The sequence below is a fragment of the Perna viridis genome, chromosome 5, assembly GCF_037379345.1.
Source record: "Perna viridis isolate PV_CMFRI_1.1 ecotype Kerala chromosome 5, ASM3737934v1, whole genome shotgun sequence".
In the NCBI taxonomy this organism is placed as follows: Eukaryota; Metazoa; Mollusca; class Bivalvia; order Mytilida; family Mytilidae; genus Perna; species Perna viridis.
Genome location: NC_142449.1, coordinates 38,735,013 through 38,758,916, shown reverse-complemented (window position 1 = coordinate 38,758,916; position 23,904 = coordinate 38,735,013). Strand labels below are relative to the sequence as shown.

The following is a 23,904-nucleotide window of genomic DNA, read 5'->3' as shown; positions in this document are numbered from 1 at the left end:
CGAAAGTTTCATTTATCTGTAGCATGACATATGTCTTTTCCAAAAGTCGACAGTCTAATTGTGTTCAATCTATTCCCAACAGAATAATATTATATCCGTTTGAGTACCAGCAATTTCACAATTTCCCTGGTAATCCAGACTAAGTTTGTCTGATACTGCATGTCAAAACAAAGTTGCATTCAAATTTCTATAATCGAAAAACTTGCTATTTCTTATGAAGTTTTTTTTTTTATAGGACGGCTTAAAAGTCATGATGTCATAAAAATATTTTTTAATGACTTGACATTATATCTTGTGTTTATGAGATAAATAAGTATATCATTCCCAGCGTTCAGACGGTCCTTTCAGTACCATTAGTTTTTCGTCATTTAGGAAGTAACTTTGTTCTACAGAAACCAACCGTGCAAGTATTTATCAGTGACAGAAATAATCACTTCCTAATAGTAAGGCATACGTTTGAAATAAGAAGGTTTTATAAAGAAGGTTTTTTGGAACACTTAATTTATATTTTGCGCTTAATTTTCTATTCTTACGAAATAAAAGTTTAGTAGGGTTGTTTGAAGAACCAATGTGTGTCTGTCGTACCAAACTCAATAGCAAGATGAAATAAAAATAACTGTTCTTGTTTCAAGTCGCAACTATAGAATTTCATTTAATAGATGAAAGTCTTGACAATTCATAAGCCAAACTATACAATAACTTCATACAAAAGTAGGGGGAAAACGAAAAGAAATTATGAAACCAGGACACATATATAGTTTCCTAGATTAAGATTTTACATGCTGCGTTGACGATGCATTTAATTACATTTAATATAGCATGCTAACTTCAATTATCATTTTGTTTTTTGTAGTTTACCCAAAAATATCAAATTATGCCAATATAAGATTGATTTACCGGTTCGTTCATCTCATGCACTTTATAATTGAACAGAAACGGAAATGACCATCATTACGGAAAAATAAAACACATTTTTCGCTGTCACCATAATATGATTATAGAAATATTACATAATTGTTTGAGGCAAATACCGTATAAAACAGTAAAATGACTTCTAAAATTTCCAAATTAGAAAACATTATATTTGTGTATGAAGCTTGTATTTTATATTACTTAAACGAAACAACGCTGAGCTGGATTTGTGTCCAGGTTATGGTCATTCAAGGATATATTTTTAATCTCTCTCTCTCTCTCTCTCTCTCTCTCTAGATTTAGCAATTTGCAGTGTCTCCTTAGATATTTTACGGTTAAACTGATGAGCTTATTTTATAGGCAATTTAAAAAAAAAATTCAACCTGAGCAAAATTTAACACTTACATATTAATGATGAACTTCCCCGTCCCGAACAACAAAAGGATTTTATGAAGGTCCAAAGTGTGAAGCTACCATAGAGTTCGTCGATGTAACACAGACTTATACATGTCACTTATCTTCTATTAATACCCTTTTGATGTAAGATTGTTTTTATATAAATTTCAGACTTTGTCCACCCTTAAGAGTCCCGAATTACATTTTGGTAATTTTTCCCATGTTTGAAAGAACTTTGATTACGTCCTCCTTGTACAATCGGACTTGACGTGACAAAGGCAAATTGGTAAGTGTTTCCAGTAAGCAAATGAACCCTTACGCTATTGACTTCCCTAGCTGAAGAACAGTTGGTATTTTTTTTTGTTCGCTTGTTTTGCTTGATTTCATGGGGTTGTTTTTTATATATATTTTGTATGCTTGTTCGTATTTGTGTTGTTTGCTTTGTTATTTTAGTTTTAGAATTTTTGAAGTAGCGCAGTGTTAACTCAGACGTGTATTCAAAAAGAAACGTATAATGTTTCTAAACTCCGATTACTGCGAAAGGTATCAGCACCCAGTAATTTCAAAAGAAGGGGTCGATAAGAAATACACGTTACCCGATCAATGAAGTTAAATGACTGATATTGTTTGATTATACAAAATCATACTGTAGACAGTTGTATATTAGATCATATCTAGAAGTTGATTGAATTCACTGCTACGGTAAACACAATCGGCATTCTTTCATTCCGTTATGCCAACAAATAAATAAAAGCACTGGTCAGTTTGTGCTTTTTAAATTCTATTTATTTGTGATATATATGTTGCGAGATATACACGTTTTGGGGTGGCGCTCAATGCAGTCTTGCTTTTGACATTGTGCTTAATGTTTAGCTTACGACAAGGCATAATGGTGATAGATTAGGAAAGGATTCTTTAAGTCCGTTCCAACATATTAAATAAATTTATTGTTTCTTTTGGTATTTCAATGTTTTTTTGGGTTTTTTTTTTACACGGTCCATAGGAAGAGTATATTCTTAAGATTGAGTAATTCTTAGAGTTTAAAGTATAATAGTAGAAAAGTCCATAATAATTAAAACACCCATGAATGAAATAAGGGACAAATTCCGGTCACATGATCTGGTTATATCATCTGATCATTTAACATTAAATTTTGTCAATATCGCTTAGACCATCAAATACTGAATTAATTGTTATTGCTTAAACCATTGAACTGATAAGATCGTGAATACGAATAATTTTTTTGTATATATTCGGCGTTATAAATTTTGTGGTGTGGAAGTATTTCTTCAAAAGAAAACTAAGGACGACAACAGTACATTAAACTACTGCATTGTTTGCGGAGTCCGCATTACACACTAATGCAGTGCGTGCTGCTGGTCACAACATTCCATGTACGTACATGTAATAGTCGGTGACAATATTTAGTTTTGGAGAGGTGTTGCAAGGGTTTACACAGTGCGACTTGCTGATTCTTTATAATATTGAATGGTGTTGTGAAAATTCATAGGGTTATGTACATGTATTTAATACATTTATTGGCGGCGACTTCATATTGCGCTACAGCATTGTGACCTGTTTGTCATACCATACAGAGTATCATAGTCAAGTTTTGCTACATATATTATTTGGATTGGCTCGGGGCTAGGCGCTCTGCCCACAGAGCAACTGGGATGTGTGCTCCAGGTGGTGGAATGGGGAACTCCTGGCGTGTTACATGCTGGGGTTGTCAGGCTATAATACAGAAAACCGTTTTGGAAAAGATGCCGCGTTCCTCGCACGTCGAAGAACCCTGCTGTAGTATTCGATAGGAGTAGGAACCTTAGCGCTCCGCCACAGGAGGCTAAATTGCCCGACCCTTCCCATCCCTCCCTTTTTCTTGTGGCAATCAAAATTTGTTGTCCCTATTATCCGCGTGTCCCGTCCCATTTTGTATTTCATCATCTCCTTTTCATGCTCATTTTATCATCCATTTCATGTTCATGACTGAATACATCTGAAATATTGCAGCTCGGTCGTTAAACCCCAACAATCAATCATGGATTGGCTCGGTTGTTACATGGATGCTTATTCAATAACGTTCACGTCACTGTTCTTAACAAATCTAGGTTATCTGACACGATTCATGGGTATATATCGAGTATATTTATATATGCGCCTGCTGTATACATGTTACAAAATTATCATTGGTCTCCGAGCAATGCTATAGTAATTCAGATTCACATACAAGGGTATGTTAAATGTTAATCATGTTTTGTTAGTGATTTATTATAAATTTCTTTATAACATTTGACTTTTGTCGCATGTCTTACGTAGTTCATCGATTGTAGTACATATTGCAATTCACAAATCTTAAAATTGACTTTCTGACATAATTATATGACGTTCTGACATAATTATAAACTTTTCAAGTGCTTTTACAATGGATTAATTGTATTCGATCTGGTTTTTTTTCTGGAAACAACATTTAGAAACAAGAAGAATTAACAATATGTAATAAATTTCTTAAGTTTCCCCTTTAAATTTTTAATTGATGAGGTTTTTATATATGTCTTCAGCAGTTAGTTCAGACGGTGGATGTACAATGTACGTTTACAAGTAGTCTACGCAAAGCAGTATTATTGCATTCATTTTACATGTACACGTACATGTACGAAGCAAGTTTGTATACCCAACTTACCTGAAAACTCTTTACACTTTTTGAAGGATATGGGTATTGTACTATGTTTCATTTGTTTAACCTGAAAACCTGTAAACACCTAACATAGATTTCAGATATAAGCACAAACTTATAAAAAAAAGATCAAATTCGGGAGTATCCGTTCAGGTCCGATACAATTATTCGCCTGCATTTTATTATAACGGAAATTTAGTAAATAATTCTCAATAGATAAAGGGAAATCAGAAAAAAAACCTACCTTGTTCCATCAGATAACAGATAAAGTATATCCAATCTTCAAAAAGAATGTTGAAAAAGCATATAACACTTCAGCTGATTGTACATCAAGTGATAATTTGTTCATTGATGTTTACTCTAATAACACTTTTCTGCTATTCTAATTGCATACTAGCCGTTTATACACTTTACATAAGTATCCAATAATTCTTTTGCAGTAGGAATGTCGATGGAGATCACTGATTTCCCGGTTTAGCTGTTCTAATTCCAGCAATCTGGAAACACAAAACAGTGAGTTAGCTTTGTATTTTAGCAGGTAAGTTGGAAAAGGTAACAGAGTATCCAAACAAAAAGTGTGATGGATTCAATTTCCTTGAAATGATGTTACCCTGAAACAAGAGGACCAATGAATGTCATAAATAGAACAAGCTTTGACTAATTTTTCTGCCTACGTTCTGTGTACTTACATACGTTGTTTTCTTTTTTCGTTTGTTTTTTTCTTAATGTTTATTTTCAATTTTGAGATTTAGAAGAGCAGTTTCCAAAAGTTTCACTTCCACAAAAAATCAAAATATTTCACAATTGATTTATCATTCAAAAGTGTCATTTTAAGACTTTTTTTACCTGACAAAATTAATATGTGTGTCAGATTAGTGCATTGGTATTTTTAATCTGAAGAAAATATTAGTTTATACCATTAATGATGTGTATTCCCTTCCTTTGCAATGTTCTAAAAAGAATAATGGCTCAATCTAGCACATTTAATGGTCTAGTACACTCATAAATAAATACTGTGTTTGGACAGGAAGCAACGAGCGTAGCGAGATAAACTATCACAAGAGGAACAAACATAAATAAGTAATGCCAATTAGTTTTATTATGTTTGACAGTTGGCAATTAGGAGAATTCTTTATTGACAAATGTCGCTTTTATTCTCATCAGAGCTGTAGTAAATTTCTCAATGGCTTTATTAGGTTGATCAATTAGAGAGCCACAGACGTACTTTGGTCTTATACGGAATTTATAATGAACATTCCCTTTTTAAACTTTTAACATTAGACTGTTCCGCGGTGTATCCAAATAAGAAGCTAAAAGAAGCTAACAGTAAGATATCATAAGGTTTTGTGTCTTACATTTGTTTAGTTTTCTGTTATTTTCCCTTGCCATATGAGTTTTTGTGGTTAAAACATGGCTATCGTTGATGATTAGGAACGTGAATGGATGCGACATTCGTTATAATGTAAATGCAATGCATATTTCATTTATAGTGTGCAGGTCAGAAACAATGAATTTCGAAAACTTGTCTTCTTAAGCGCTAAGTTGGATATATTTCAGCTTTAAAAAATCTATAGAATGATTCGAAGTCCTGAAATTAGCCTACAGTATATATTTAAAATTGAATGAGGCATATTAAAGAACTTACATGACAGTTTACAGATTGGCTATAGATATATAATATTAATGCGTATATATACATTAATAATAACATACAAGTACACTGCTCCATCGGGTCAAACTGATACAGGGAAGATAACGTAAACTTATAGAAAGGTCTGAAAAATTCTCAACGATGTTAGAACTGTCAAATTTACGAAGTTACAGCCCTAGATTAATTCTACGAGGAGGAATGACCCGGCCAGCGAAAGCTATATTTTTATATAGCCTAGCTGGTCGAGTGGTCTAGGGCGCTGGACTTAATGCTGGCGGTGTTGCCATAGATTCACAGCGGTAGGAGTTCGAGCCCCGCGGAGGAAACGACCACAAATTTGCATCGCAAATTTGACAGTTCTTGCATCGTTGGGAATTTTTCAGACCCTTCTATATATTACCTATACACATACATACAATATGGTTGTCGTGCACCAGTAACCTTAACTTCTTTTAAATTATTAATTCCATAACAATGGGTTCAAGATTAGATGACGATGCATTTGTTTGATCATACTGTATAACGTTTATGAAATCTTGACACCTAATTACCAAGTACAGACATTTGAAGTGTTCATTCAAAATCCGGAATCAGAAGAAAGGACCCGACTCGAACACACCTAGCTGACGTCTAGCGGAACAATATAGAAATGCAACTGTTAGAGTGGAATCGATTACTACGATTTCAAATTTTATTATTGGTAAATGAACAAAAATAATTTTAATTACTCTACGCTGAACGGTTCGCTTGTGATTGTTTTGTTATTTTGTTGGTTATAGGAGAACCTAATGACTATCATTAATCTTCAATCAACGGAATCATGATAACCTGACTGTCAGATGTCACGAAAAGGTTATCTAAAAAGGTGTTTCATGTACATGTAACAAGGTAGTTAGTCAGAACAATTTCCTACAGGGGTGTGAGTTTATCTTTAGGATTGGGGAGATGAAATAGTTACATGTACATGTAACAAGGTAGTTAGTCAGAACAATTTCCTACAGGGGTGTCAGTTTATTTTTAGAGATGAAATAGTTACATATACATGAACTTAATGATGCATAGTGTCAAAGTGGGTCAATAAGATTAATTCGTATTGAAAGAATTTAACATACTGCTGTAACTACAGGATTTTAATAATGAGAAGGCCAAATACATATAATTGATTTTTACGGTATATATTATGCCAGGAATAAGAAATCACTTTTTGTGAAATCATAGGCAGGAATGACAGACCCGCTGAATTAAATTCAAAAGTAGACAGGAATGACAGACACGCTTATTTTTTTTGTTGACAAATTAAAAAAGTTGTAATTACTGTTTTGCATCATATATTTTGATTAAATTACACCTTTTTTTATATGCATTATAAATGATCATTTAAACACTATATCGTTGACACTATATTGCAGACATTGCACAGTATATCACATCCCTAGAAATATATCGCGTGCCCTATATCACATCCCTAGGCCTATATCGCGAACTCTATATGACAAACCCTAGACCTATATCGCATACCCTATAGCACATCCCTACACGGAACACACTAAACGTATATTCAAAATTAATATATGACATACATGTAATTAACTTGACGTGTCAAAATATATATTACATGCGGTATCAACTCGAGATACTCGGGTAGATACCGCATGTGCCAAATGTAATACAGACTTTGACAGGAGCTTGTAATATTCAGTATATGTCGGTCATAAGACTTCCAATTTGGTAAAAGAGTATTTACAAGAATGTTTTGTTAAATCAATTTTTTCTAGTATGCTTCCAATTGTATCATTCAGCGATTTTACAGTGCTTATCTGAACGAAGGCCCAGGTATGTTATATTAAACTCTAGAAAATATCCAACGCAAGATAACTCAATTACGACTCAGTAAGATGTCCCTATTCAGTATGGTAGTCAGAAGGTCAACTCTATTAAAACACAAATGTTGTAGAATTGCCCCCTTACACTCGTAACTGAGAAATATTTTACTACAAATATTAATGAGAGACTTAAACTTTCCTGCCAGATCCTAATTGTTAAGATGCTACAACCTACTGATATTGTTGTACAGCGGACTTCAGCATTTATATTATATAACAACAAAACTGATGAAACAAAGCCTTTAGAGAGAATATGAAATAAAAGAGGGTTCAGTTGGTATAGAAACGTTTCTGAAAAACGCCATGATTTTACGACTTTAAGGAATATGGCTATTACAGTAATATTGTCACGTTATCTTAACTTTAATTTGGGCTCGGTCTTGATTAAGGATATTACTATAAAACAAAATAGATTAGTATTCAACATTTCAAGGAAATAAAGATATCGGTTAATTGTACAATTTGAAATTATTTCAGATATCACAAACAGCAAAAGGGAAGGTAGCTTTTCAGCGAATCTGTCTTCCATGTCAATAATGCTGTCTGTGTAGAGGAAACTTAGAAAAAAAACGCTTTAATACAAACAATTAGATGAAACAAAATGTCTTAAACCGTACACTTTGACATATTATATAAAATTACTTCACAATAGAGACAAACCAACAATTCTATAACTTAGAACTACTGAATCAAGCTTTTAGTATTTTATCTAATTTTTTGTTATAAACCTCCAAAAATCTATTTGAAATTGAAGAAATGAGCTCTCGGAGCATTTTAGCCAGTTGTCATCGCTGAATTCGAAACTAATGTAATTAAATTTCAAATAATTAATATGTTGTGATCACAATGTCAGAAGGAATAGAATTAATCAATTTTAACAATATTAAATCTTCAAATCCTTCAATTGTAGAATTTTTACTAACAAGACAAGTATAAAAATACGAAGATGCTGAAGAAATATTCGATCTATGAATCTACTTCAAAAATCATTTTGTTTTAGCTTTGCTTCTGAACTTAACATTCGTCTAGGTGTTTCTATCAATTTCTGCTATAAATGTGATATGGGTTTTGTTACATTCAATGTTTCATACATGAAAAGATGCAATCGATATTGGGTATTTGATTCCCTTGTGTGCAGTATTAATTGGAACATATATATATTCATGTATCAATAAAACATAGAACAAAGTGTGGTCAGAATTAAAATGAATCCATTATTCCAACATGTTTCAGATTTAAAAAAAACTCACCCTAACCCTACATGGTAAATAATATTACTGTTTACAAAACTTCAATTTTCACAAAATTATGAGAGCAAAACTAAATAAATAAGTAAATCGTCTCCTTTATAATGAAATACCTGAGACGCCATACTTGTCTTTCTTGTACGTCGTCACTTGGTCCTATTCGTTACGTTACTTTCACTTTTTCGCTTTAATTATAACGCGACCTCGCCAAGTAACTTCTAGCAACGTCGTCAACTATGATTATCTGCAGAAGCAGTGAAATCGGTTGGAGAGGAAAAATGTGACTTTATACTTTCATTTGTGTGCGTTTTTTTATTGTATTGTTTCTATCAATACAAAACAGCGCATTTCCAACTTCTGGTTTTTCGCTATTAATTTTAACCAGTGTGGATAAATCCAAAATCTTTTTTCTGCTCTATGTATATACATATCTTCCCTGCATCTATTTGATCTGATGGAACAGTGTAGCGAATAGAGTCGTCACATTCTGAGCCGTTGTGTAATATTGATTTGTGGTGACATGTATCGTTAATTTGATCCTCTATCCTACATACTACATATATATATATATATATATATATATATATATATATATATATATATATATATATATATATATATATATATATATATATATATATATATATATATATATATATACTTGTCGAATAAAATTCCAACACGACTAGTCGTGTTGGAATTTTATGCGACAAGTATATAAATATATAAGAAACTTTATTGCGGCTATTTGCTATGCCAGTCTTTAATTGCTGTATATTGTAAAACCAGTCTTATAGAATTAAACTAATTAACTACGTCTCGTAAAGACCTGGATAACATTTCTACAAACAAAATTATATTGTAAGAAATGTCATACCAAACAATTTCTAATATTTACGTGTTTTAGCATTGACACATTTTGTTATGAATAAACATATCACTAAACTCAGTTATATATCATATCGGAGAAAGAAAGACAACAAAAAATTAAGACCAGAGAATAATTTCATATATGATAATAGTACGCAAAAACTTACAAGACTAAGTACACTTCTTTGTAAGAATCAGGAAAAAGTTTCGAGAAATCTGAAATTGCCTGTAAAATAAAAGCAACCAATCTGACAATATACTACGTCTAAAGGACGTTTTCCTTATATTTTATCTCTGCATCACATGAAATATTTACAATTTTTAATTAAAAAGTAATAAATAAATAAAATTATAATAATATAATAAAATTGAGGGTTTTTTTGATAGAGTAAATTGCCCCTAAAATATTCAATTGCAGTGCATTTCAATGAAACTATTACTCATTATACCAAAACGATGTGGAAAAGCTTGTTTTTCCTGAATATTATGGTACAATTAGTCAGTTTACCCAGTCAAAGTGGCAGGTTGAATTATACCTTGTTTCAGCAAATGAGACAGATGCCTTATTGATAAATACACACACACACCAGCTGGAATTTCACAAACGTTTTGCAGCGTAAATTAAAAAAAAATGTAGACTATACAGGGAAAACAAACACACACAAAAAAGAATATGAAATAACCAAAATAAAACGTATGAAGAAAATATGCTCAATAATTAAATGTGACGATGTTATAGTTACCATATTGTTATGTTGTATATTATTACATAAATACCATATGCTTATCATATGAACCGAACAAAGTTATTAACTGTATGCAGTGTTAGGCAGGATATCTGAAATTGTACATAGTAACCATAGTAACAAATATATCTTGCAGAATACATGCTATATTTTGAATACTCGTGTGTGTGTGTGTGTGTGTGTGATATTGCAATGTTCTATTTAAACTTTCTCTTTTTACTAAAGTAATGAATTTCAAATTTGATTGTGCTGAAAATGCTTTGTTCTCAGTTTTTAGTGTAGTTCTGTCAAAGGGAACAGCATATTAGAGTAAAATTATGACATTTCATCGATGATTGAATGTGTCGCCATTATACAACGGGTTGCCACTTAATACATAGTATTACATTTTATGACAACGTGCATTTGGATGTGGCAAAGTAGTAACAGTTTCTTATATTAGTTATAATTGCTAATCGTCGAAATTAAGCTAACCTAAATTCATAAGCATCGTCTTTTTTATTGGGATTTTAAATGTAGCTTTTGTAAAATTGCATGTAGAACCTATCATTTGATACTATTGCCACGTCACGACCGCAAGCAAAGCTATGCATGATAAGAAATGATTTTAATGAAAAATCTGACTATTTAATGAAACTTTAACGTAAAATTTAAATGAAGTAAAATTTAGCTCTTTAATTGTCCAGTAAATGTTACAGCTATTTGATTTTGTTTACTTACCACATCGGAAAATCAATCCAAGTTTGAATTCCTTATAATGTGTCTTTAGCTGTCCCATAAAAATCAATGTGCGGTTCTATGTCTTCTCAATATCTTACTTTAGATCTAATTCAATTAATTGGTATTAATTTAGTATGCCTCATGTAACATAATCATTAACGTTCCCAGATTAAATAAGTACCGATAATGCTTTCCACTCTTTTAAACCAACAGTTCTAGTATAACTATATTTTATACATTTAAAGCAAACTTAAGTGGTACCAGTAATTGCGTTTCTAAAGTAAAAGGTAGATAGTTTGTTTTATATTGTGATTATGATGGCTTTATGTATAAAAACTGCCTTATTCTAGATGTCTTAATTACATCAAAGTTATGTTTTTCTTTCCGAATAAAAGGCAAAGGATGATTATTTTCCATCTCGGATAAATGCGATGAAGAATGCACTGGTCAACGCTCGGTCATACATCAATAAACCTTGCCGCCCCATCAGTAAAGTGGTTAGCTTATTACTGTAAATCAAAAGCTATCTCATTGTGCCCGAGATTCAATGTCACGAAGGGAAAGATTTACTTCCACTTCGGTCTTATAACCTTTAGAGTATCAGCTTTTATATTTTTGTATTATGATCAAATTACTATAATGCTCCGCTCGCACATTGTTGGCAATGACATCAGGGTTATAAAGGTTGATAGATAGCCGATGCATTACTTGATATTTATTGAACACAGACATGACCATGATAAATTGTATAAACAAATTATATTCAGACTAAAGCTTGTTTGCACCAAAGCACGGAAGCAAAGAAAGGCTGCCAGGATGTAATGTAAATGCAGAAACATCAAACTTACAACGTCACAATAGCCGTATTGGATTGAAAACGCAAACGGGAATTCACTTAAAGAAAAGCACTGCGAGCACCGCATGCCCCTTGCTTTTAGATAGAGTTGCCATAGTAGTAGATTTTGTAAGCTTGAACTTTTAAACATCATGTTTGATAGTTCCCAACAATACAACAATGGTTAAGCAAATAACAAGAGATAGTGGCCGTTTCTGAGGTTTTTTTCAAAGTATTAAAAGAATAAGATTGTGACCTGACACAATGTTGGTACTCACTACGAATGACTGGTTATATATTGTGGTGATAATGTGTCAGATCACTTGATTTCCTCAAGTTTATCGACCTAAAGACGAATAACCCAAATAATCTTGACCACGTGTTCTGTTCCGTTAAACGGCTGGATCTTGTTTTGGTCACATGTAATGTAAACAGCGCGTATGTTTTAGCTTTTCTGCAAGTTTAATGGATTTTGTTCCATTATTGATAAGATCGATGATATTGGAAAAATTTTAACGAAACTGGCACTTAGTAATAGTTATTGTTCTTGATTTGTTTTGAGTTGACTGTTTTTAGTGGGAGATAAACATAAAAAAGGGATCTGAAAACAAAAAGAACTATCATTACGTAATAAAATATAGCATGTATAGGAAAAAGGAAAAAAAAAGCATCGATTGTCCCTTTGATATATTCACCATATCAATTCTCATTATATTTTCTACGATCATATACAATGTCTGAATTTAATATAGACAGGAAATTGAAAAAACTCAACTAATATTATATATTCATTTATTCAGTAGTACGTTAATTCCGTGTACCGTTTGCGGTCAGGTTTTCCGTATTATAGCCTGACAACTCCAGCATGTAACACGCCAGGGGTACCCCATTCCACCACCTGGGGCACACATCCCAGTTGCTCTGTGGACAGAGCGCTTAGCCCCCGGCTAGGTTTCTGAGCACTATTTAGTCGCCTTTTACGACAAGCTTAGCTGCTGCAGAAAAAAAGATTCATAGCTGATTGACGCATAAAGAATTGTAAAATGCAAGAAACATTTATTCATCACTAAGAAACTCTTCGATCACATCGCTGATGTCCTTATTTAATCAATTTACAATCTGTTTTAATACTTTTCCATGAAACTTATATGTTATGTAGCTCCTGTCTGAACGCCTGAAAAGTAATTATGGTTTTCAGGACGGTCTCGACTACTGGTGTCTCATGGGATACACCACGTGATTCGTTTCTTTGACATCTTCTCGTTCATGACAAAAGGCTAATTCTCCATATAAATCTTGAACAATCAGTAGCGGCTTAATATTCTGTCTGACTAACAAAGACATTTAAAAAGGATTCTTCAATACAAATAATGCGTTTCCTGATTAAACTTAGGTCTAATACTGCATGTATGTTTAATACATCTAATTTGTTCACAGAATATGATACAAAATCCGTGTAATACTAGATTACTTTTATAAAGAAAATGTTGAAAAATATCGTGTAAATGTTTAGTTTAAAATTTCAAAGTTCACATCAGGATTGGAATATCAAACACGAAGAATTTAATACTTGACTAGGTTCTTATCTTTTCATGGTTGGTTCTTAAAAAGGAATATAAGATGTTATAACTAGATTTATTTACTGTACAATTTTACGAGTTAGGCAATAACCATTTGATTTTCTAGGGAAAGGGAGGGGGTGGCGGCGGCTAGCATTTTTTTTCTGATACAAACTTTTTTCGTCGAAAAAAATTTTTTTTTCGCAAGCATTTCTTCTTCACATTTACGGTCTGGATGTTGGAAGTAAAACACTCATTTTGTTTTTTCTCCAAATTGGGAAACCAACCCATTTTTTCAAACAAAATCTATACTCCAAGAAAATCTTTTCTTTAAATATCTTGAAATAATGAAATATCGTATCTGGGCCTGGCAATCAATGTAATATCAAAATAAGTATCTTTCAGGCGAAAATAAGGATTAGTATTATATATAAGTTGGAAGTAAAAAATAATTTTTACAAACTGCTGGCCACAAATATTTTTTCTCCAAATTAGCAAACCAACTTTTTTCTCTCAAAAAAGCCACTACCACGAACATCTAATGGTTGAAGTCATAAAACTTTTCTTTATGTATATTGACAATGTCAATATCGAATCTGGGCTTGGCAATCAACGTAATACCAATGTTATCAAACGAGTATCTTTCAGGCGAAAAAAGCTAAGTATCATAAAGATAGTGATTTCATATTTATTTGATGGAGATGCAGTGACATCCCATATATTTGTAGGGGTCTGTAACATGAATGGTTCAAAAGTGTTCTGTCGTAAATGATGCACGTAATTTGAAAGTGAGTGTTTGAACTTTTAACGCAAGCACAAATCTAGTGTTTTAGAAAGTCAACATATTCCATTAGTCGAGATATCACTCACAAAAACATGGCGGCGCACCGCTATCATATCCGTTCTTTTTTCATTGCAAATAGCTACAAATGTATGTCCTTAACAGGTAAAGGCTAAAATGATGAAATATGTTTAAAGTTTGCATTTTATTTCATTCTAAAAGCTGCACAAAAAGGAAATGACCACGGACGATTAAATTTACGATACCACAAATAACGTCAAAGTAGACACCTTGAAGTGAAAAATAAGATTATCATATCACTTTGCACTTAAGCTTCATTCATCACCACCTAAGATATATAAAAAGATGAATTTCTTAACCATTTTTCTTATTCATAATTGAAATAGGTGAAAATCTCTTCCATAGAATAAATTAATTATTTAATAAGAGTACAATAAATGGAACAAAATTCCAATGTCCTACTCTATTCCACAGTCCGTGCCGATACCATCTTTATCCGATACTGGTATCATCTCAATCATATATCTACTCCATGACTCTTCTATCTCGATCCATTATCTATCTCTTTAAATCGTCCCAAATAGACAATATACCAGATCCATATATCAATCCAATCAATCAATCAATTAAGGGACATTAAATAGAGATAATAACAACGACTTGAAAGTTATTATGGATAGAAAAGTGAGACAGGAATAATAAGCAACAATAAAAACTGCAAGACTCAACGTAAACAACCATAACATTTCTTGAAAAAAGGTGACCGTCACTAATAATTGTCTAGTTTTGTACAACAGATCATATACACTGATCGTATACTATGTTTTGTGTACCAGACGAACAAGTTCTTTTAACTAATCTATGAGTTAATTTCATAGCTAAACCACGTTATTTTTAGAAATATCCAATTATAATGCGAATGAATTTCGTGCCCTGGACTAATCATAAGAAATCTTCGGCGAATTTTCTCAGGAGTTCATTATCATCTCAATTGATGACATTTGATAGTGTTTCCATAACCATAAGTTTTTTTTTATTTTCGAGCCAGAAAAGAACTAAGTATTATTACCACGCAAAAAGAACATTGTCCAATAAGTCTTCTATTTATCTTTGTCTCATGTCTTTTACTGGACCTATGATACATCTTTTTTTTTTAAATAAACACTGATTTTTTTTCCACTTTGAAAGTGAAATTTATCTCCATTTCACTGCATATTACTTGGAAAAAGAATAAGTTGTCCGAGTGGGGTGGAATGTTACCTGCGGGCTGTTGCTTCTTTGAGTCTGCATAAAAAAGATCCGGATCAGCCATTCGGATTAGTACAAAGCAGAGTTTGTTTTTTCAGTCAATCGTTCTCGTCTTGAAAGTCATGTTACATCTGCCATGGGACTTTAATCCATCCTGCATATTCTTACGGCAGAGAGGGGAACCAGTTATTTATAAATAAGTTCGTTTAAACACACTGCTTTAAGAATAACGGAGGATAGTGAACCAACATATTTTTTAATCAAAAGTATTGCCAAAATTTAAAAGTTTGACACACGTATTTTGAACAGTTTTATGAAATCCTTTTTCAAAGGTTTCCCTTATATATCGTCCATCATCTGATTATAATCGACTTATCATGTTTATTATGAGCTGCAATTGCAAAAAAACAATCTTTATACATGCACGATAAAAACTTTTGTATTTGCACATATATTTGCAGTTGTCTTGAGTCAGTCAAGTTATATAGTCCGAATTACCCATTCTTCTTTTTAAACAAGATCATAATGCATGTTATTACATATAAGAATAATGCAGTAACACAGATTTTAATTTGAAATCAATTTACACAATGGTGACATGCAGTCGAGTCTTCCATATATATTTCTGATTTAAGCGGTTTTATCTGGTTTAAAATTACTTCTTTATAGCATTAGTAAATCTGGCTTTTTTGCCATTAAATTTAAGGAAATGGAAATGATGAACAAGTTGTTTTTATAATGAACAGTGAATCCAAGTGGAAGTTCCAAATTACAAATTTTCAATTTCAATCATTTTCAAGTGCATTAGTGCGGAAGGCTATGGGAACGTATTTAGGACATTTATAATTTATATAATTTATGTCGTACTGTTCAAAACATTAATATATATTGATATGAATTTTATCGATTTTTATTAATTTATGTTAGCTGCCGTGCAGGTCCGGGTGTTAAAAGAATAGGCCTGCAGCAGCGCTAAGCTTGTCGTAAAAGGCGACTAAATAGTGCTCAGAAACCTAGCCGGGGGCTAGGCGCTCTGCCCACAGAGCAACTGGGATGTGTGCCCCAGGTGGTGGAATGGGGTACCCCTGGCGTGTTACATGCTGAGGTTGTCAGGCTATAATACGGAAAACCTGACCGCAAACCATAGTGGTGCACCGTGTTGGGAAAGATGCCACGTTCCTCGCACGTTAAAGACCCCTGCTGTGGTATTCGATAGGAGTAGGAACCTTTGCGCTCCGCCACAGGAGGCTAAATTGCCCGACCTTACCCATCCCTCTTTTTCCTGTGGCAATCAAAATTTGTCGACCCTATTATCCTTGTGACCCATCCATTTTTTTCATTTCATGTTCATTTTATCATCCATTTCATGTTCATTGTCTGAATATAGCTGAAATATTGCTGCTCGGACGTTAAACCCCAACAAACAAACAAACATTAATTTATGTTATATGCAAATAAAGAAATACGACAAATATTTTATGTTGATATATATTACGTCGATTTGTTTATAGAACAACTAAAGGTGTCGATGTGAAAGATATCGACAAAACGCGAAATAATTCACGATATCGACAGAGTTTAATGAAAACCGTGCGATCGTATTAAACTTTTTCAATAACGAGCTTTTCATCGCGTTTTGTCGATATCTTTATTATCGACACTTTCAGTTGTTAAATAGCAATTCAATTTAAAATATATCGAATAGAATATTTGTCGATTTGTATTATTTGCATATAATATAAATCGATATGAATTGATAAAATTCATATGAAAATATATTCATGTTTTTAAACATTGCGACATAAATTATATCGACGGTCACGTTTTATGCATTTGCAAGCAATGTTTTTTAACTCCAATTATCGTAAATATCCTAAGTACATTCCTTGTGACGTTTATGTTTCCCGCACGCACGATACCAAAATGCACGCTAAATTCTCACCAAACGCACGATAAACGAACGCCACCAGCGTGCGTTTAAACGCACGATAGACGAACGACGAAAAATAATAATATTGACATATAATGAAGACAGAAAAAAAAATAAAATAAAATTAATGAAATTATATAAATTAAGAATAGTAAAAACTATAAAAAAAAATAGCTTAATCAAGAAATAATCAAAGTACAAAAACAAAAAACAAAAAACAAAAAAAACAAAAACAAAAAAAAACCGAAAGCTCCCAGTGCTTTTATCGTGCGTTTAAACGAACGCTAAACGATGTGTAAACGCACGATAAACGATGCGCGAACGCTTAAATGGGAAACGTGAACGTCTCAGGGAGTGTACCATAGTAGACGTAAGGGGCACAAAAATAATAAGGAAATATCAAGATTCAATATGAAAATAGTCAGGTTCTAATTTTGCATTGTTAACTAACATACTATATTACACTATCAAACAGGCCATATTGGGGGCCGTTTAATTTTCAATGGTAATGCGATTTAGCGAAAACAGTGGCAAATATTCAGATTGTCAGGAATATATTCAGAATTCAAATCAATACAAGACGAATTATAAGCAATGTATATGGTTTGGTAGTTCATTATAAAACGTGTATTTATGTACGTAAGATGTACACACTATCATGGTACAAATATTGGTCTTCAGTACAAGAATACCACAATCTATTGTCATTGAAGAGATATTTTGGTTATAAACTATAATAACAATTCTAAAGTTGCTGTAATTCTAAGAAGTCCAGACGTTAAATTACATACAGAAACACTTTTTAACTTTTGCCTCCAGCTTTTCATGGCGTTTCTAACAAAACGCAAAAACAATCCATATAAAATCAACTTTCCCACAGTCAATGACTGCTTTCTTAACAAAACAAATCCTTACAGCATATGAAGTTTTCAACTTGCCACGGGAAAGTGTAAGTAAGTACCTTACTTTCCCTGACCCAAATTTCACTTTCCCCGGGTAACGGGAAATAGGAATCCTAGAACACTGTATGCGTATACGCATGCGCATTATTTCCTTAAAATTCAGTGAAGATCTACTTACATTTATTTACACTGCGTGATAACCAGGTAAACGTATTAGCTATACGCGTGATTCCTTCTGAATTTCAAGATAGTAATGCACTCTTAGTTCTATGAATTTTAAGATTATATTAGCAGTTTACTAGTAGTGTATATCGTTAATAGTGAAGTAACAGACGTTTAAAGGTATGGCATGTGTGATGTCTTCTGTCTTCTTTGTGACCGGATGTAAGGTTTGTTCTAGAGTGACAATTTTTCATATCCGGCCATATGGTAAAAGCGTGACACAACACCAATATGGAAACAATTTTTTCATATGATTCATTTTGATATCCGAAAAACTGAGCTTCTGTTAGCTAGTGCTAGTCACGTTCCTTTGTTTACGTCAGCTAAAATGATACTCGCAAATCATATAATGACAGTCTTAAATGATATGACTATATTGTGTAATGTTGATATCAAAATGATTGATATTTATGATATCAAATGATAATAATGAATTATGAAAAATCAAAAAAGCAAATGATAAAGGTTTTGGTCTCGCCCTTAATTATGGCTGTCGAATTATTGTAAGTCGCGACCTTTATTCGGCCAATACAATTAAAAATAATCTAATGGTGTTTCATTATTAAAGTATTTCTAGAGATACCTTCGCCGCACGTCTAAAACGAGAGTATAATGATATTTGCAGGGATACGTAGAAATCAAACTCGCTAATCATCAGCTTGTACATATAAACATGTACACAAAATATACCAACACGGAACACCAAACTAAAGGACCTTGACACTACAATCCTGCGTTACAAGTCAACAAAAACAAACAATCATTTAATAAGTTGCACTTTATGGTACGTAACTTTTCAAGTCTAAAGGATTTCTAGCGTATGCTGAATATATATTAATAATAATGAAAAAAATTCAATATCTGTAGTTTCATAATAAAAAGTAAACACACAAAGTGCCATTATTTGCATTTTTTTTAGTTTAACATACATGGGAACGGTTCCTTTCCCATTTGTCTTATCTATGTCCAACGATTGAGTTCCATGTTTGAAATTAATTATTATCCGTTTACCATGACCCATTTTGATTTTTATTCCCAATTTTTTGTTTCTACAACATAATCCCTGTTTTACAATTACATGCCAAAGGCAGATATTTGTTAATGAAGCTTACGAAAGAAGCCAATTAGGACGAGATAGCATTTCTTCATACAATCAATATGGTCATTACAGAATTTCTCATTTCTAACTTCGTAATTCCAAAATAAGTTGATGATGCAAATTTTTTTTTGACAGGCAATAAAAGATTAATAGCCTATCATGTTTTAATCTGAGTAGAATATGATACAGTAAATTCCAAGTGAAATTCCAAAGACAAAATTTGTTGAGTATCTATTAAACATCGTTTTCCATCTTTTTGGTATTTTGGATTTATTTCCTCTTAAGGTGGTTACATGTACTAATTAATTTCCTCTTAATACATTGTTTTGCAACTTAAACAGATCTAAATAGAAAAAGACCGGATAATATCAAGCTTCGTGTAAAAAAAACTAATTTTCAAAGTTATTCTTTGGTTTTTTTTCTTTTCAGAAAATAAAAATTATGCCCTGTGTGTTCAATTATCTAATAAAAAAAACCTCTTGCTATAGGGAGGTAGCTATGAATCAGTACTTAAACGAGTTGAAAATTGAAATAGGGAAATCTTGAAGGCTTTTTTAATTATAGCCATTTTAGTTATATGAATAGTAACAGCAATGAAATTTCAAAATACAATATAGTGTTATTGCTATCATATCTTTGAATTTTCAAATTAAAGTGAGAATGTTATAGGAAGTGTCAGAAACTCTGAAGTTAGGAAAATGGGTTTTACACTTTCAAGTCACAGTTTCAAAATTAATTTCAAAGATGCATCGACGTGTGCAAAATCAAGTGACGTTGTTAATGTTCTAATGAAGGAAACCGTGTATCCCTGCTAGCATATTTATTTGTAACCTTCTAATACCAGACACGACGAAAGGACTTACTACAAAAGTACTTTTTGTCGGGTCTGTAATATATATACAGTGAAACATGTCTAAACCTAACAATTTTTATAATATTTTTTTCGGTTTAGACATGTATTCTGTTTTCCAAGGTTCAAATACATTTTAATTGACAAGATGATATGAAAAAATATCAGGCGTAGACAAATTTCCGGATTATTTTGGACAGTTTTAAATGTATAACCTTTTCTCATCGACAGCTATCTTTTCTGGTATACTTTGAACATATACTTGTAGATCGTACATGTCATTGTGGGTGCATATTACCATATGGAGAAATTCTAACCAATGTGATGTTATTTTGTTTCAGATTTCGAAGCGGCTGTTTACCCTATTACTCTGAATCAATTTTATGTTACCATTTTTAGATTTTATCCGTCTTTTTAGTAGTAGTCCATTTCACCGAATTATAATAGATTGAAAATGTATCTTCATTTTTCAATGTTGTAAGTTAATTCATAATTTTTCTTACTTTGTGCAGTTTCGCTTTTATTTTTGTTTCAAATTAATTCGCTCATGTCAGAAGTTGATGAAATAATTATACGATAGATATTAAATTGTGTTGAAAATTACAAAATGATATTTTCTTTACATTTTTAAAGGCACAATTATAGATCTTTACGATTCTTAAAAAATAATAACTTTTCAATTGAATATTCTTTTCACAAAAATATCTAATTATTTATCAATGAGTGAACAAGGTCATGCGCTGTTATTTAAATTTATAAAAAGCAAGGTATTGAAAAATCAGCTTTACAAACACAATTTTAATTTGAAAGGTCGTCAGAAAATTGTGATTTTTCAACTATTCGTTTTGACGTCATATTAAGTGTGACATTTGCGGTAAAACAAAATCAATCCATCAATTAAAATCTCTTTGTAAGGTAACGTTAACATTAATCTTTTTTATTGTTAAATAATTTAAACTCCTATCACATAAATAGATAGAAGTGCTCAGCATTTCAAAAGTCATGTTTAATTCATGTTCGACAAAGAACAATGAGGGAATTTGCAATTAACTATTTTCAAGTGAAATGATTTATACAAATGTAATATCTTTAGTCCAGTAGAAATGAGAAACCTCTAAGGAAACAGTATCACTGTTTTATGTATTATATGATAAAAAAACGTTTAACATTTTTTATTCGATTTAATTTACCTTTTCGATTGATGTTCAATTGGCACTAAATATTTATAGTGGAGCGTATTCTCCAGTGGAACAACAAAGTATTTGTCATTTTGATTGTGTCATAATATTTCCGTATCATTCACAAAACAATTCGGTCAAATACATTATAAATATGAGAATGGTGGGATATCATATTTTTCTCGACACGACAAATATACTAATTGTCATATTCCATCGTTTGCAATATGAATGCGAGTGGTATTTTTTTGTATTCAAAAGCAACTAGATCGATGCTCTTGTGTGTCAACCAAAGGTACCCGAGGGTATTCATCAACCAATGGTTAGAGATGTCTGAAACGATTTATATCAAAATTTATTTTTCTAAAATATGCAGTAGTACAGAATTAAAATTTTATTATCCTAAAACACCGAGGCCTGATTCCTTGTAATACGCTTTGGTAGAACTTGTCGGCGCTTAATTTAGCTTCCTATTTCGATATGTATGGTTCCGAGTACTTCTTTTATACAATTTTTTTTTATATCTTCCTACATGTTTGTTTTAAATGCTGCTGATGATAAGAGGTAACCCCTTGAAACACATGTACAGCATACTGAAACTTGCGAAACCAGTATCAGTGGTGGTTTTGTTCGTACAAATTTCGATTATTGGTTTGATTTTTAGCTTGTTTTTTTGTTTTTCTGTTGTGTTATTGTTTTGTTTGTTTCATATGTTGTTTTATTGCCGATTAAGTTCAATTTTGTTTGATTTGGGTTACTACTACTTTGCTTTCCGTTCAATTCAAAATCCGAGAAAGTAAAGTTTGACAAGTTTAATTTCGAAAAATATATATGAGATCAAGACATCTTTGAAATGAAACCAACTTTAAAATAAAGATAAGAAAAAACGAAACTTTAAGGATGAAAAAGCCAAGTAACTTTTGTTTGTTTGTTGGGGTTTAATGTCCGAGCAGCAATATTTCAGCTATATTCAGACGATGAACATGAAATTGATGATAAAATGAACATGAAATGATGATGAAATGAAAAAGGGATGGGACACAAGGACAATGGGGTCGACAAAATTGATTGTCACTGGAAATAGGTAGAGGTGGGTAGGGTCGGGCAATTTAACCTCCTGCAGCGGAGCGCAATGGTTCCTACTCCTATCGAATACCACAGCAGGGGTCTTTAACGTGCGAGGAACGTGGCATCTTTCCCAACACGATGTACCACTATGGTTTGCGGTCAGGTTTTCCGTATTATAGCCTGACAACCCCAGCATTAACATGCCAGGGGTACCCCATTCCACCACCTGGGGCACACATCCCAGTTGCTCTGTGGGCAGAGCGCCTAGCCCCCGGCTAGGTTTCTGAGCACTATTTAGTCGCCTTTTACGACAAGCTTAGCGAAAAGCCAAGTAACTGACTATTAAAAACATCTAAAATTCATACTTCATCTTTAAGTTACAAACAAAGCGTACCAATAGCTATAGGCAGCCAAAATGATGACGTTTCATATCAGTTCATTTGAAAACGAAATCACAAATTTATCAAACTTAAATAAGGCATCTGAATATACCCGTCCATACGCCGTTTATACTAATGTCGTTGTATTTCATTTTCATTTTTCATAGACTAATCAATAATAAACTGACACAGGCGTTGTCATAAGGTTCCTATATTTCACTTCAGTGGTGTCCTTAAAACAAACAATAAAAAATGATATAAACTCCCGTAACGGTTTATGGTTATTTAGACGGTCAAAAGATTATGTGATTATATTGGAGGTTGAGGCGTTAGCCGTATCCCTCCAACAAATCTACTTGATGTCTAAATAATCATAGACGGTTGCGGGACCTTATAACATTTTGTACGGATTTGCTTATCTATATTATAAGTAATTAAACTAATCTTTGAAACGAACTATATTTCTTCGGAGTCTTTTTTAAATCATTCTGTGGTTATTAGGCAAATTCTATCTTGTCTTGGCGTCAAGTTCAAATGATTAAAATACAAACTGGACGGTGGCTTGATTGAACTATCTGCCATGACATTCAGGTCAAACTATTTGAATTTCGTTTCATTAATGAGCTATTAATAGTCTCAACATCTTTGTAAAAGTATTGAATAATAAACTGATACTGCAACAAATGTTACATGTATCATTGATGGATGGATTTCTCTTCATGGTCATTTGCA

At 32.4% G+C, this 23,904-nt stretch overlaps 1 protein-coding gene across 1 annotated transcript in view; it reads right to left on the bottom strand.

Moving 5' to 3' along the window:
- The window catches only part of LOC148617424 (dopamine receptor D2.L-like), a 141,569-nt gene extending 136,867 nt beyond the window's left edge, over positions 1–4,702 (bottom strand). Inside the window, exon 1 of the mRNA XM_088585026.1 lies at positions 4,227–4,702. The gene's annotated coding sequence lies outside the window, so the exon portion shown is untranslated. The remainder of the gene's footprint in view (positions 1–4,226) is intronic.
- Positions 4,703–23,904: the final 19,202 nt, after the last annotated feature.